Source organism: Alnus glutinosa, chromosome 9, assembly GCF_958979055.1.
Source record: "Alnus glutinosa chromosome 9, dhAlnGlut1.1, whole genome shotgun sequence".
NCBI lineage: Eukaryota > Viridiplantae > Streptophyta > Magnoliopsida > Fagales > Betulaceae > Alnus > Alnus glutinosa.
In genome coordinates this window covers 23,862,823-23,877,669 of record NC_084894.1, presented here as the reverse complement: position 1 = coordinate 23,877,669, position 14,847 = coordinate 23,862,823, and the positions used below count along the sequence as shown (strand labels likewise).

The 14,847-nt window shown below is 35.2% G+C and overlaps 1 pseudogene; it reads right to left on the bottom strand.

Annotated features, from left to right (window-relative positions):
• Window positions 1–11,218: 11,218 nt before the first annotated feature.
• On the bottom strand, window positions 11,219–12,990 carry LOC133876873 (pentatricopeptide repeat-containing protein At5g59600-like; annotated as a pseudogene).
• Window positions 12,991–14,847: the final 1,857 nt, after the last annotated feature.

Here is a 14,847-nt window from a genome sequence, read left to right as displayed (position 1 = left end):
TCTTCAATATCTAAATCTTTCTTATAACTACTTGAAGACTCTTGAAGGACCTATCTCCAATATCTCTTTTAGGGCGAAATCTCTAGACTTTCGCTCCAACCAGTTCCAAGGCCAACTCCCAGTTCTCCCACCTGTCTACTACTTGGATTTCTCCATGAATAATTTTCATTCTGCCTTACCAGCTAGCATCGGCCAGTCCCTTGAATCCACAGAATTCTTTTCTATTTCAAGTAATAAATTTATGGGAGTATCCCTCGATCAATATGCAAAACTACAAATCTTCAATTTCTCGATCTGTCTAATAATTACTTTAGTGGCACAATTCCCCAATGCTTGATTGAGAATGAGCATCTTTTGGTGTTGAGTCTAAGGAGAAACAACCTCAACGATACAATTCCTGATACATTTCCAAAGTCTTGTTATTTACAAACTTTAGTTGTCAATAAAAACCATCTAGAGGGAAAGTTACCGAAATCTCTGAAGAATTGCCATTTATTGGAGGTCTTAGACATTGGGAACAACCACATCGAGTACACCTTTCCATTTTACTTGAAAGGATTAACCATATTGAAGGTTCTTATTTTGCGATCTAACAAATTATATGGGCCCATTGGTCATCTAGAGCTTGATGCCCCTTGGCCGATGCTTCAAATCATGGATGTAGCTTCAAACAATTTTACCGGTCACCTTCCAATAGTACTCCTTTCTACTTGGATGGCGTTGACAAATAGTGCACATGAGGAGCACTTAGAGTTTAGTTACCTCCAAATTGATATGGGTGGGGTATATTATCGAGATACGGTAACAGTTACTAGCAAGGGTTTAGAGGTGGAGCTGGTGAAGATCCTAACTATCTTCACCACCATTGATTTTTCTTGCAACAACTTTGATGGTCCTATACTTGAAGAAATCGGAGAATTCACATTGTTATATATTCTCAACTTGTCGCATAATGCTTTCATGAGCCAAATCCCAGCATCTTTGGGGAAATTGAGTAATCTTGAGTCACTAGACCTTTCAAGCAATAAGCTTTCTGGTAATATTCTTTTGCCACTTGCCGATGGTCTTATTTTCCTAGCAGTTCTCAACCTTTCGTTCAACCAATTGGTGGGACAGATTCCATTCATAAAGCAATTTGCTACATTTTCGGAAAATTCCTTCAAAGGAAACGAAAGATTATGTGGTTTGCCTTTGAAATCACAGTGCTCACATGAGGAGCCACGATTCTCACCTCCAACATTTGAAGAATCTCATAAGAGTATGATCAAGTGGAATTACATAAGTGCTGAACTGGGATTTGCTTTTGGGTTTGGATTTGTAATTGGGTCCCTTATGTTTTGGAAGAGATGGAGGATATGGTATTACAAACATGTTGATGACATTCTTTTCAAGATCTTTCCTAAACTGTATCTTGGAAATGAATATCGTCAAAGACCAGCACTCAACAATCAGCAGCCGAAGCATTAGTTGTAGTTATGATCAGACGAACACCTCCAGGTTTGTCATGAAAATCTCTTGCTTTTTTCCTTTCAATATAAATCAAAACAAAAAATTGATCCACATAATTGGATTCCTGCGTTTTCTTTAAGGCATGACTGTAATGGCAAATCTAACTTTACACAGCAACCCAAATGAGGAATGCCCACATTTCCAAGCATCTTATTTGCATGTGGGCTTTCATAGGAATCCAAAATGCCTTGAATCAAATGGCCTCTTATGACCATTTCTGTGTGTCTCGAACTCTAGGCTATTCACAACTCTTGACGTATCTTTAATTATTAATTAGTTGCAGTGACTCTGATGCAACTAGGGGGAAATGTTCGTTGAAATTTGTATAATGTATTGAATGTATACTTCTTCTTTTTTTGATGAATTAAAACTATTATAAACCAAACTCAAAATGTTTACAGACCCCAGTGAAGACTGGAACTAATTCTCAAACAAAGAATAAGAACGAACCCATCGGACTGCTACAAACAGCAGCTACTAAACTCAGAAACAAATTACATGTGTAGCAAAACTACAATCAATTATTGAATGTATACTTTATCAATCTTCCGGCCATGTATGTGTTTCTACTGTCGAAGAGTTGGATTAAAGATTCACAGAAATTTGAAGTGCTATAGCTGTACTTAATTTTTACCCATTATGCACATTATTCTAATCCCCATAAGATCACTTGTTCATCTCCCTGTGCAATTATATTGGAATATGCGACCTTTTGGTTATTGTGATAGACTCATGGACCATTGATTAGGTGAATATAACTTCTCTTTTTAGGTTCTGGTTTTTAAGCGGTGCATAATTTTATCATGGTAAAGTTCATATACCTTCAAATTAGTACCCAATTGATAATGTCTCCTCAAACTTTAAATTTGGACAATGTCTTTCTAAACTATTAAAAATTGTCAATATTTCCAAATAACGAAAATACCCTTAATAAAATAAAAAATAATAATAATTAAAAAAAACAAAAACAAAAACAAAAAAAATACAAATAAACCAAGAGTGGCCAAATTTAAAAATTAAAAGAAAAATTAAAAAAGTTTTCGTTTTTTTTTTAAAAAAAATTATTTTTTGGAATTTATATGGGTATTTTTGTTTTATAAAAAAAAATTGCAAGGCTATTTTTGTCGTTTTTTGGCCTTTGGGAGATACATTGACAACGTTTTGGTAGTTTGGGGGGACATTGTCAGTTAAGTGGTAGTTTGAGTGGGATATATAGATTTTTCCCTAATTATTTAGTATTGTCCCAATCTCATGTTAGAGTCCAATAAGGAATAAATTTCTAATAAGGGGTTTGATTCCTATTCTTCTTAGTATAATTAGAGTCCTAGTCTATAATTAATAAAGTCAGCCTTAATCCTAATCGGTCAATTAATAATACATTTTACTAAGTCTCTAAAGATCACGGTTCTTTCAAAATAGCCATTAGAGGTCACAACGTCCTTTAATGAGCCCATTTATTATTTTCCTGTGTACTGTACTAGTTAGTGTGCATCAAGTTCATTGTGCAATTATTCAATTAGATCGTGTAAAAAAACTTTGGTTGATATTGACTTCCACCAAATATTGTATGCCTGATGACTTGCAGAAATATATTGCTTCAAGTTTACTTTGGAGGAAGTTTGTTGAAGTATGCAAGGCCTCTCTAATGGCAGTTATGCTCAGTTGCTAATATACACATTTCTGTGTAATAATTTGCACTACTTTTGTCGTGTCGTCTGAATTCTAATTATTTTCCCTATTTACTGCTATGTCTTAGCGTTGCTTGTGCTGGAAAAGCATGTGGACTGAATCCTACTCAATAAATAATTAATGAAGAATATCTCTTCTAACTCTAATGGAGCACCAACAACAACATACTGATACAAATATTTGATCCAATATCTACAACTCTTCTCTTTGACTGATTGAATGAAAATTGTTTTTGGTTCCACTAATCTTGTGCTCTTTATTTAGTTCAAATCAGACCGTTGGATTGGGAAAGTATTGCATCTGGGGCTTTTCAGTTTTAAACCATTGGATTGGGAAAGAAATTTCAAACACCTAATAATAACTGACCTCCTCAGGGAATCTTGTTTCCTGTCTATTCTAGTTTGGCAGCTGTCTTAAAATTAAGGGTTAAACACCTTTTTAGTCCTTGAGTTTTGACAACTTTATTTTTTAGTCCCTGAGTTTCAATTCGCATCACAGATGATACATCAATTTTGGGAAATGACCAAATTAGTACCTCGGTTAACTTCTCCGTCCAAAAACTAACGGTTTGCCACGTGTCAACCTCAGAAGTTGACACATGGTACTAAATAAAAAAATAAAAAAATAAAAAATAAAAAATCTTTAAAAGTCAATTAAAAAATTGAAAAAAAAAATTTGAAAAAACTAAAAAAAAAAGGGGTGGCTCTCAGCCACCCCCTTGGCCACCATGGGGGTGGCTATCTGGGGGTGGCCGAACCACCCCCGTGCCCCTTGGGGGTGGTTCAACCACCCCCAAGGACAAAACGGAAAACCCAATTTTTTTTTTTCTTTCTGTCCAGGGGTTGGCCGAACCACCGCATGGGGGTGGTTCGGCCACCCCAGACAGGCCGGCCACCTCCCTGGCCAAAATGGGGGTGGCTAGCCACCCCCATGGTGGCCAAGGGGGTGGCTGAGAGCCACCCCCTTTTCTTTTTTAGTTTTTTCAATTTTTTTTTTAATTTTTTAATTGATTTTTAAAGATTTTTTATTTTTAATTTTTAATTTTTTTATATAGTGCCACGTGTCAACTTCTGAGGTTGACACGTGGCGGACCGTTAGTTTTTGGACAGAGAAGTTAACTGAGGTACTAATTTGGTCATTTCCCAAAATTGATGTATCATCTGTGATGCGAATTGAAACTCAGGGACTAAAAAATAAAGTTGTTAAAACTCAGGGACTAAAAAGGTGTTTAACCCTAAAATTAAATTAAAAATGCAACTCCTATTCCTATAATCTCAAACATTGTCCAAGGAATTCATTTTTCTCTATCCTTCAAAAATCTCCCCTGCTATTTTTTTTTTTAAAAGCAATTTCTTGCTCAAAAGTGTTTCACACCATCAATTTGGTTGCAGTGAAGTAGGAGTGGAACTAAAATTTTAGGTGGGGGATAAAACAAAACAGTTATTCTTTGAACCATTTTAGTCAAAGATATATAGATATATTACAGTTATGTTGCCGATTCTTACGTTAACAGTTAAAGTGACACCAACCTCTTTAAAGGCATGTTATGTTATATTGAATTATATTTGATCATATTTCAAAAGTTGTTTGGTTTGGTTTTTTAAGTTAAATTTATACTTGAATTTTACCCCACCCATTTTTTAACCCAATTCAAAAAACATTAACCTAACTCAAAAAAAAAAAAAAAAAAAAAAAGAGGGATGGCTCGGCCACCTCTGGGTGTCTGGGGTGGTGGCCGGACCACCCCTGAGTATTTTTTGGGGTGGCTCGGCCACTCAACCACGCCCAAAATAACAGCTGGGGTGGTTTAATTTTGTTTGTTTGTTTTATTTATTTATGTATTTTAAATTAGTTCTTTTAGTTTTATTATATATATATATTCAATTCAATTTACACTCCTAAACATCTTTTTCAATTTTTTTTTTTTTTCAGATTCTCTAAACCATCCAAATATAATTTTAAAAAATAAATTTCATCGATATTCACAATTTTGAATATAGTAGAATATAGTCAAATATAATACAAAAAAAAAATCGAACACCCAAACGAACCCCACGATGGCCGCTGCCATCAATTGGCTATAGCACCGCCCAATTCTAATTTTTTATTTTCATACATGTAATCAGTTGCCCCTGTGCAGTTATTACACTTGGAAAAAAAAAATGTACATTAACAATCTCCAACCTTTAAAGATACAATATTAAATTACTTTTAAACAGTTTTGTAATTTATTTTGAAAAGAGAAATGATCTCTACACTCATTTCTCACAACAGCTCCACAACAAGTTGACGTGGCTGGTAATATTTTATTATTTTTTTTGTATTGTTTTCTTTTCTTTTTGTAAAAAAGTAATAAAATATTACCAGCCACATCAGCTTGTTGTGGGGCTGTTGTGAGAAATGAGTGTAGGGATCATTTCTCTTTTGAAAAATGTGTTAGTGATGGAGATTACATCTGAAAATTTGTTTAATTAACTAAAATTTGAAAAGAAAGGGTTTTCATCATTTGAAAAATTAAAAAAACTATACAAAAGTTCACCAAACAATCCATTTTTTTTTTCAGGGACCACTAACAAATTATTCAAAATACAAAACACTTTTTAAATACAAATTACTTTTCAAATATTCACCCAACCAAAAAACTCTCTACACCTTTATATCAAATGAAAATGTTTTTTTGAAAGCAAAATAAAACCGCCTGAAAGCCCAACCAAGTACCGTTGCTCACTAGTAGGCCCACTTAGGTTGGGGGAGGCATTGTACGAACCAACCCTTTACACTTAGATAAGTCATTATTAAAAAAAAAAAAAAAAAAATTTAAAGGTTTGTTGAAGATATCATGTCAGCATTATGAGATACAAAATGTAATTTCTAGCATTTATCTTCTAAAAATATCCCTTCACAAAAGAGAAATAAATTGCATAAAAAAATATGGAATAAACATGTGGTTGTATATAACATTTCCAACACAAGTCGTTAAAGTGCTCAAAAAGGAAAAATGCTATTGGCTTACGTTAGTTTTGTCCCCATGAAGGTTTAAGTAATTTTTAGATAATAATAATAATAATAATAACAAATCTTTTGGTCTAAAAAAAACCACCAACCCCTGTGATGCTCTGCTTTTGAGTGAATGAATGGTGTAGCACGTGGAACATTATCTCTTTGGATGCTCTGCATAAGAGGGTGATTATGTACTTTTCTAGATCATCTTGCAGCAAAAGATTCATTTACTTCTTCTAGTCTCTAAGTTTTGTAACTTCACAAACGTATATCCCTATAAGAAATTAGAGCATTTATGTCATTTTCAAAAAGACTATAAACAAAGAAATAGGACCTAAAAAAGGTGAGTGTCTTTTTTATGTAGTCGTTTACAAAATGTAGTAAACCTTTAGTCTAGAAATTTTTTGAAAGCCTTTTAGTTTAAAAGGTGGGCAACCCACGTCATTCCACCAATAAGGTCGTGAATGGTCTGCAAGTCCTTTGAAAAAGGACACAAATTGAAACTACCTTTTGCAGGGACGGAAATACCGCAATTGCGTCCTCGTTTAAAATGTGGGCAATGCACTTCTTAATTAATGGGTTTTCGATATCCTGGCCTGCTTCACGTCATTCTAAAAGTCTTAAAATCACGTCTCATGCCTGCTTCCTTTTATATACTACATGATTTGAACTGTCTAGAGCATGTCATGTTTGCAAAGGACGTGAATTGTGCCCAATGTTTAACGCTAGCTACAAAAGGTAGCTTAAATAAAAGATTTCATCTGGTTACAAAACGCCTGTACGTGTTCTTTGCCAAGAAGTAAAAGGTGGGCATTTTGCTCCATGTTATTCTTTATATTTTATTTCAAAAATATAAATTTAGAATCAATTTAAATGTTACCCAAATCTGATATATATATATATATATATATATAAAATTGCTCTCCCAAAAGTTATAACCATGCACAAACCATACTTTGGACATCTCCATATATATACACAAACATCAATTACAATAACTTGCCAATTATAATTGTTCCACCAAGATAGTTATGCGTGTAACGAAATTCAAAATACATAAATAATGGAGTTCATTTAGCGTCTCCTACCAACAGAAAAAAGAAAAACGCATGGTCCATAATTCAACGTGAATAGCATACAACTTTCATATTCTGTCTAAGACGAACGGCCAGCAACATTTCAACATTTCCCAATACTTAGATAACTACATTAAAAACAAAATTCATCTCGTTATGATACATTTAAGAGAAATGTATATGCTAGTTAATAAATAAGCAAACCTGTATTAATGAACTTCAAATACGCATATCTATAACTTGAAAACTGAAAAAGGAGTGCTAATGGGGCTGTTTTTAATCTTTATATAATGAATGAGAAGTAAAGGTTTTGAAGTGGGCATTCAACAATGACAAATATTCTATTTTCCAATCAAAATCTGCCATCATCATCATCCCCCTTCATACCAACAGAGTTAGTACTATATATAATACTGGAAAATGTAAAATTCATAGAAAAACTCAAATGATTTTAGCTCTTAAGAATGCACCAAGCTACATTTAACTACAAATAAACATAAGAAGGAATAACAGAGCATGTTTGGACTAACATACATACTAAGATAGCCTGCATGCTTAAATAATTTCACTGTATGAGCATAAAATGTTTAACATTAATAGTAAAATAAGTACAATATATTAAGAAAGTCTTAAGCTTTTGGACCCCCAAACCTCTAGTCTAGATAGAAGAATGAACCAGTTTCTAATTTACTAGGTAATAATTGAAGTAATCTTCTACACAACCCAACATATAGTCCAATTACTTGTGTCCAAGAAATACAAGCACGTAACGGATCAAGAGTTAAGCATACTAGTAAACAATTGTCTTCATATTACTTTAAATAACTTTACCATTTCTATCCGTTTGACCCTTCTAAACTCATTTTTATCATTTCTTATTGAACAATATTGATGATAAAGTTGATCGTACGGTTGGATTGGGACGCCTGCAAGATATGAAGAAATAATTGAAGATTTGTCGGGATTGGTCAATAGGAAAACTCTCTGATGCTTAAGTTACCAAAAAGAATATGATACAATTGGGCATGGTTGGATTTTGCCAATGAATGCCAACAAGATAGGAAGAAACAATCGAAGATTTGTCAGGCATAAGAAACTCTATGATGCTTAAGAGTATCAGTATTGAGCTCTCTAATTTGAACTTTTCACCAAATATTAGAGAAAGTTCTCAAAAAACCCATGTATTGAGCTCTTTATAATTTCTCCAAACTAATTCTTGTCAGAAACTCTTACCAAATTTTGCTCAGATTTCTCTTACGCTATTCATTAAAATATCATTTCTTTTCAATTCCCGCGCATCTCACTTTTCCTCCACGCCTTCCGTCTTCCGCATCATCTCTTTGGGGCAATTTCTTTGTGCGCCTGGGTGGTAAACTAGCTATGGACTATGAGCCGTACGATAGCAGTGGTAAATTTTTGCTCTAAATCTGCTTGCTTTTTGGGTGATTTGGGCTTTTGGGTGTGTTTCGTTTGGAAAATAAGGGTTCGGGTTTGCTTGAATTTTCGTTAATGTTGGGGTTTTGGGTTTCTTGGAGGGGAAATAATTGGGTTTTAGAGTTTTGGAATTGTAATTCGTGATGAGTTGTATGAGAATTTGGTTTTTAGGGTTCTTGATTTTGTCTGTTTGTGATGAATGGTACTAGTCTCGTTTCGCTAAGAAAAATTTGGAGCCTTTGTATGATTTTTGAGCTTAAATCAGTTTCTTTTATTGAATGGGTTTGGAAGAACTCTAAAAGACATTTATTATCTCTTCTGTATTTTAATTTTTAATTTTTTCATTTATTTATTTATTTTTTTGTTCTCGTGATCAGCTTTTTTCATGCTAGTTTTGTCACTGTCAAGGCACTAAACCCATTTATAGTTTTGTTGTAGAATTGATGCTACTAAAGGAGTAGGATATTGCATTTTGATTGAAGACGTATGGGTGATCGGTCTCCTTGGCTGGTTGGTGCAATTATGATGTTCATGACAGTTAAGTAGTTGCTCCAAAACCAATAAAAAATCAATATCTGGTTAAAATAGAAAAATGTTTAGAGAGTTTGATGTAAGAAACTTTTTAAAATGATAGATAAAATTAAAAAAGTAAATTCTTGAACTAAAATTTAGAGAAAATTTAGAGAGCTTGATACAAATGTTCTAAATTAGTAGAGAGAATATGATGAATTGTTATAAGAAGGCTAGGGATTTTTTTTTTTTTTTTTTTTTTTTTTGTGAATGATTTTGTATGTGAGAATGTTCGAGTTTTCATATGTTTGTGCCTTAAATGGCTGTGAATCCTTGCCTTATGTGGGGCATCTACTGATAGGGTATAGTCTTGGCCGAGTGTCGTCTGCTAATGGTGGACGACCTTGACCAGGCATAATGCCGACTTCTTTGTGTACTTGTGTATTATGGCCATAATTAATTGTCGTGTCGGACTCTACATTCGTTAGCAGGTTATGGACGTAACCAGATTATCTGCAGAAAATGATGGGGCAATTGGAAAGAAATTGTGGGGCGGTTGTTCACTATGCCATGATCTCGGTGTTCTCCATGTAGACATTGTGCTAGCATGGCTGGTTGAACTACATGGGTTACCTCCCTCCACTTGATCGGGACTCGTGATTTGGACTTTATCACCTTGACCCAAAATCATGGTTTTTGAGTATGTATTCCTAACTTGGGCCGGTTGAGAGAAGAAAAATATTTTGGTTTTGGACTACAGCGTCTAAATTTTGTACACATTAAGTACTTTTATGGCCAATTAGAATGAATTAAGCAGGGCTAGTGTAATGCCCCAAGTTAACGATGCAATAAAAATGACCATGTGGCATTATTACTATGCTTTGACATTTAACTCACAACGAAAAACGTTATAATTTTATTTTATTTTTTGCAAGAAAAGAAATTATTCACAAATTTCATTTGCGTCCTAAAACATTACAATCTATTTACATCCATTGTCATATATTTACATTATATGTTTAACTTACAACCTTAATTGAACATTATAGTCTATCAACTCCTATATCAGCCATGCTTTACAAAAATATGAGCTCAGCCCACCCTAAATACTGGGTTGAAGGGATCATGGTTGGGCTGCCTATGGAGTATACAAGCAAGCTCAAAGGGTTAGGAAAGCAGTGAGTAGTGTTGCTCAGTGAGCCGAGGGGGTTAAGTCCATGTTTAGATGGGCTATACAAGACCCAAACCCATGATATCTGAAGATGGGCCTCTGAAAGGGGTAAAGTCCTTCAAGGAAATGGTTCCCTTGGTTGCCACTACTCCTAATCAGTCATGCTAAAGAAATAGATTGTGTTTGGTGCTGCTTGTGCTTGAAAAGCACGTCGGACTGAAGCTTAATAAATAATCACTGAATTGAACTTTTTATGAGTTTTGGTTGGTTTCTAAACAACAATAGCTCACTGCTTGATGTTGTTTCACGAATTTGCATTTTTATTAGGCTTCTCTCTATAGATCATTCAATTATTGTGAATCATGTTAAAATATTAAAATGAAAATTTTGAATCACGAGTTCTAACATCTATAATCACAAAGTTACAGAAATGTATTTGGCAGTCTTGAAATAAATCAGAACTGCAGCTCAGCGGCTCCTATTGCTATAATCTCAAATGACCACTGCTGGCTCATCAAACATTGTAAAAGAAATTCATACTCCTCTATCCTTCAAAATTTTTCCCTGCTATTTTTTTTTTTTTTTTTTCTCGAGTGTTTGTCTTTCTACTGTCGACTTCTTCATCCCCCAATACCTTGAGGTAATTCTTAAATGGCCCCTCTTGTCTCACATCTTCAATTTCGTTGCAAAGGATTGATTGTCCACAAGAGTCAGCTCCCAGATTTCATTTGAAAGCAGTCGTGACAACTCAAAGCATGGATAACCAGAAAGCAAATCTATAAAAAGATTCAGAGGGGAGCCCTGGTGAGCAAACTTTAATTTAGCACGAGGTTGATGATCACTTGCAAGATACTCCAAGATTTCCTTCTGTTCTGGATGAAGATTTATACAGCTTCTTGTAAAGTGATGCCTATGTGTCAGATTGTCTCTACCCAACTGCACCCCGGAAATTTTCTCAACTTCCTTTTCTTCATTGTTGTCTTCAACCTTGCAACATTTCCCCAACTCTCAGCATCCGCATACAAATTTGACAATAGTAAATTGTTTCCTGCATTGTCAGGTTGAACCTTTGACAAATGCTTAGCTGCTACTTCGGCAAGATCAACATTCCCATAATTCCTACATGCCCTTAATAATGCACCCAATACAAATAAATCTGGTTCAGCTGGCATTCCCATAATCACATCATAAGTTTCAGCAAGTTTTCCTGTTCTACCAAGAAGATCCACCATGCATGCATAATGCTCTAATCTTGGAACAATCCCATACTTTTCTTCCATCAAGTGAAACAGACTTTGTCCGACTTCAACCAACCCAGTATGGCTACATGCTGTGAGAACCGCTGTGAAAGTCAGATGATCAAGCTTCTTTCCCTCTTCCTTCTCCATCCGATTGAAAAGCTCAATTGCTTCATTGCAATACCCATGATTAGCGTACCCAAAAATCATTGAATTCCAAGTAACTATGTTCCTCTTAGACATCCTCGAACAAATTCCTTGCTTCAGCTATAAAACCGCATTTTGCATACATGTCAACAAGGGCGCTCCTTACAAATATATCATCTCCAACTCCAATCAGTAGTGCATACCCATGAATCTCCTTCCCACGCCTCACATTGGCCTCAGTTGCACATGCAGGCAAGAGACTGCTTATTGTAGCCAACTTCGGATATAATCCATAATCCAACAGCTTTTTAAAAGTAGCAAACGCCTCCTCATTTCGAAAGTTCTGAACAAACCCTGATATTACCGAAGTCCAAGATACCACATTAGGCTCAACCCCGTTGCTGCGCATCAAATTAAAAAGTTCAGAGACCATTACTTCATCACCCTTTTGCGAAAACCCTGCAATTAAGGTGTTCCAAGTCACCACATTAGGCTTCACTCCTAAAGCCTGCATCTTTTCCACCAAGTCCAATGCTTCTTTGGCAAACCCATGTTGAGCATAGCCCGAAACCATAGCGTTCAAAGCCACCAAATCCTGCTCAACCATTTCATCATACACTCGCCTCGCCTTTTCAATTCGACCGCATTTTGAGTACATATCAATCAATGAACTTTTAACAAAAGCATCGGACTCAAATGAGCATTTCAAAACTACGCTATGAATTTTCTCCCCGGTTTCCCCTTCTGAGACGCGCCCACAGGCTTTGAGAATGCTGGGAATGACAAACGCGTTGTGTCTCAGGCCTTGCTCCTGCATCTCACGGAACAGACCCAGTGCCTCTTCATAAAAGCCGTGTTGAGCGTAGGCCCCGATAAGGACGATCCAGCAGTGTAGATTTGTTGCGGGAATTTTGTCGAACAGTTTGCGAGCATAGGACGGTTCTCCACATCCCGCGTAGAAGGCAACGAGCTTGGCGGCAAAACGGGTTACAAGAGCGTTACCAGCCAAGCCAGTGATGAGAAAGTGCGCTTGGAGGATTTTTCCTGAGTGCAACGCTCGACCATCATCGTACATGCCCATGAGTTCATCGTAGGCGCCGTGAGATGTTTGATATGTGCGGTAGAAGATGGGTGTTTTGTTCGGGGGCCCAAGGAAAGTTGAAAGCTGTGGCTTTGATGTAAGAGGGTGCAGACGCGGGGAGGAAGCATAGACCATTTTAGTCACGGTGTATAAATAAGTTTCTTCAAAAGATCGTTACGTTATGTCAACTTATGTGACTTCAACTTGTCTTCCAACGCTGTTCCTTCATTTTTTTTTTTTTGGGCTTTTTGTTTTAGTTATTTTCTCTGCATTATCTGCAATGGTTACTCAACTGGTGTTTAGGCTCTCTGGACTCTATACACCACTTTAACCACCTTCACTGGTGGTTTCAGTTCTTGGCATCCATGCAAAAAATCAATAGGCCCGTGTCTTTCATTTGATGCATTGTTTTCTTGTACTTACATTCTTAGATTTTTACTATTGGGTTGTCCAACCCTAATCTATTGTAATTTTCTGATTTAGTTTGTATTTCCTTTTCAAGTATCTACTAAAAAAAAAAAAAAAACTTGTCTAAATTTATAGCTGCTACCAGTAAACAATATAATAAGAAATGAGTTCCTGAATGGATTTGAGGGAGCGTATGTGATTTTTATTGTCTAAACACATGCAGATTTGTGCGGATTTGTGGAACATACAAGTAAACCAGAAGACTGGAAAAGCAAACAATTTTTTATTCTGAATCCCATGTTGAACAAGACAAGATTCACTACAAACTAGATAATCCCAAATCCCAACTTAAATAACTAAACGAACTAAAAGATAATTAGATAAGGCCCTCACTGCACAAACAATTTCTGAATTAATGGCTATATTACCTCAAATTTCTTGCCTTTTTAAAAAAAGCCCAAGATTCACCATACAAACATTAATGCAATATTATGATAGGAAGGAAAAATACCTGATCGGAAGAGTAGGTTTTTAATTTGTAACGCCCTAGATTTTAATCTCATGATAAAAGGATTTTGATTTTTGAGATGAAAATTGCATCATAATATATATTTCATTGCGAAAATAATAATTTCAGTACCTAGAGAAATACATGGGTATTTATAAAAACCAATACGGGTTGATGAAATTTAATTCATAAGCACTGATTTTATTTATAAAGAATTTGTATTAGGTTTTGATATTATTTCAAGAATAGTAATTGAAGATTTTACTTGGTCTGAAGTGGTGTTCTATAGTTTAAAGTAGTAATAATAAGATTGAGTTTAGTTTTATAACTATGGGCCATTATATGATTTAACCAAAGTCATGGATAAGTGATGTAATTAAGAAAAGGATTTGAGAGAAAAGAGGTAAAAGAATTGGGGCAATTCTTCTATTGCTTCCCCCCCTCTGTCTCGGTTTCCCTCCTCTTTTCACGACGGCCATTGCACGCCAGAGAGAGAGAGAGAGAGAGAGAGAGAGAGAGAGATTGAAGAGACGCAGAGAAGAAGAAGGAGAAAAAGGTCGATGAAGCCAACTGAGGGATTTTCGGCCATTGGTTGTGGGTAAGGTGAAAATGTCTAGTTTTCTTTTGTATTTTCATTTTACCCACAGGTTATAGAACACGAAAATCATCTGTGCATTGTTTTTAATAAAAAAAGCTTGCAATTTTTTTAGTTTACATACTTAAAAATTTAATGTTAATTTGCGTTTAGTAGTTCTTTGAACCATGTGTACATTAATATATATGTATTGTTCAGGGAATTAAGGTTAGTCGGTAATGTTTGTTTTTTGAGATAAAGTAATAGAAATCAGGAACTTACATCCTTTCTTTCGAAGTATATGCATATTTATCCTAGTTTCATCTATATCTGAGACATCTCTATTTTTGATATTCAGTCTTTGTTTGTTTGCAGAGCCTCGGGATATGGCATAACTTTGGATTTGCACATTTGTTGGTTTACTGCTGTGATGTTTTTGATTAATGTATCTAACTCCAAATGGTATACTGATTTATGTTGTTACTACACATCTTGGATCACA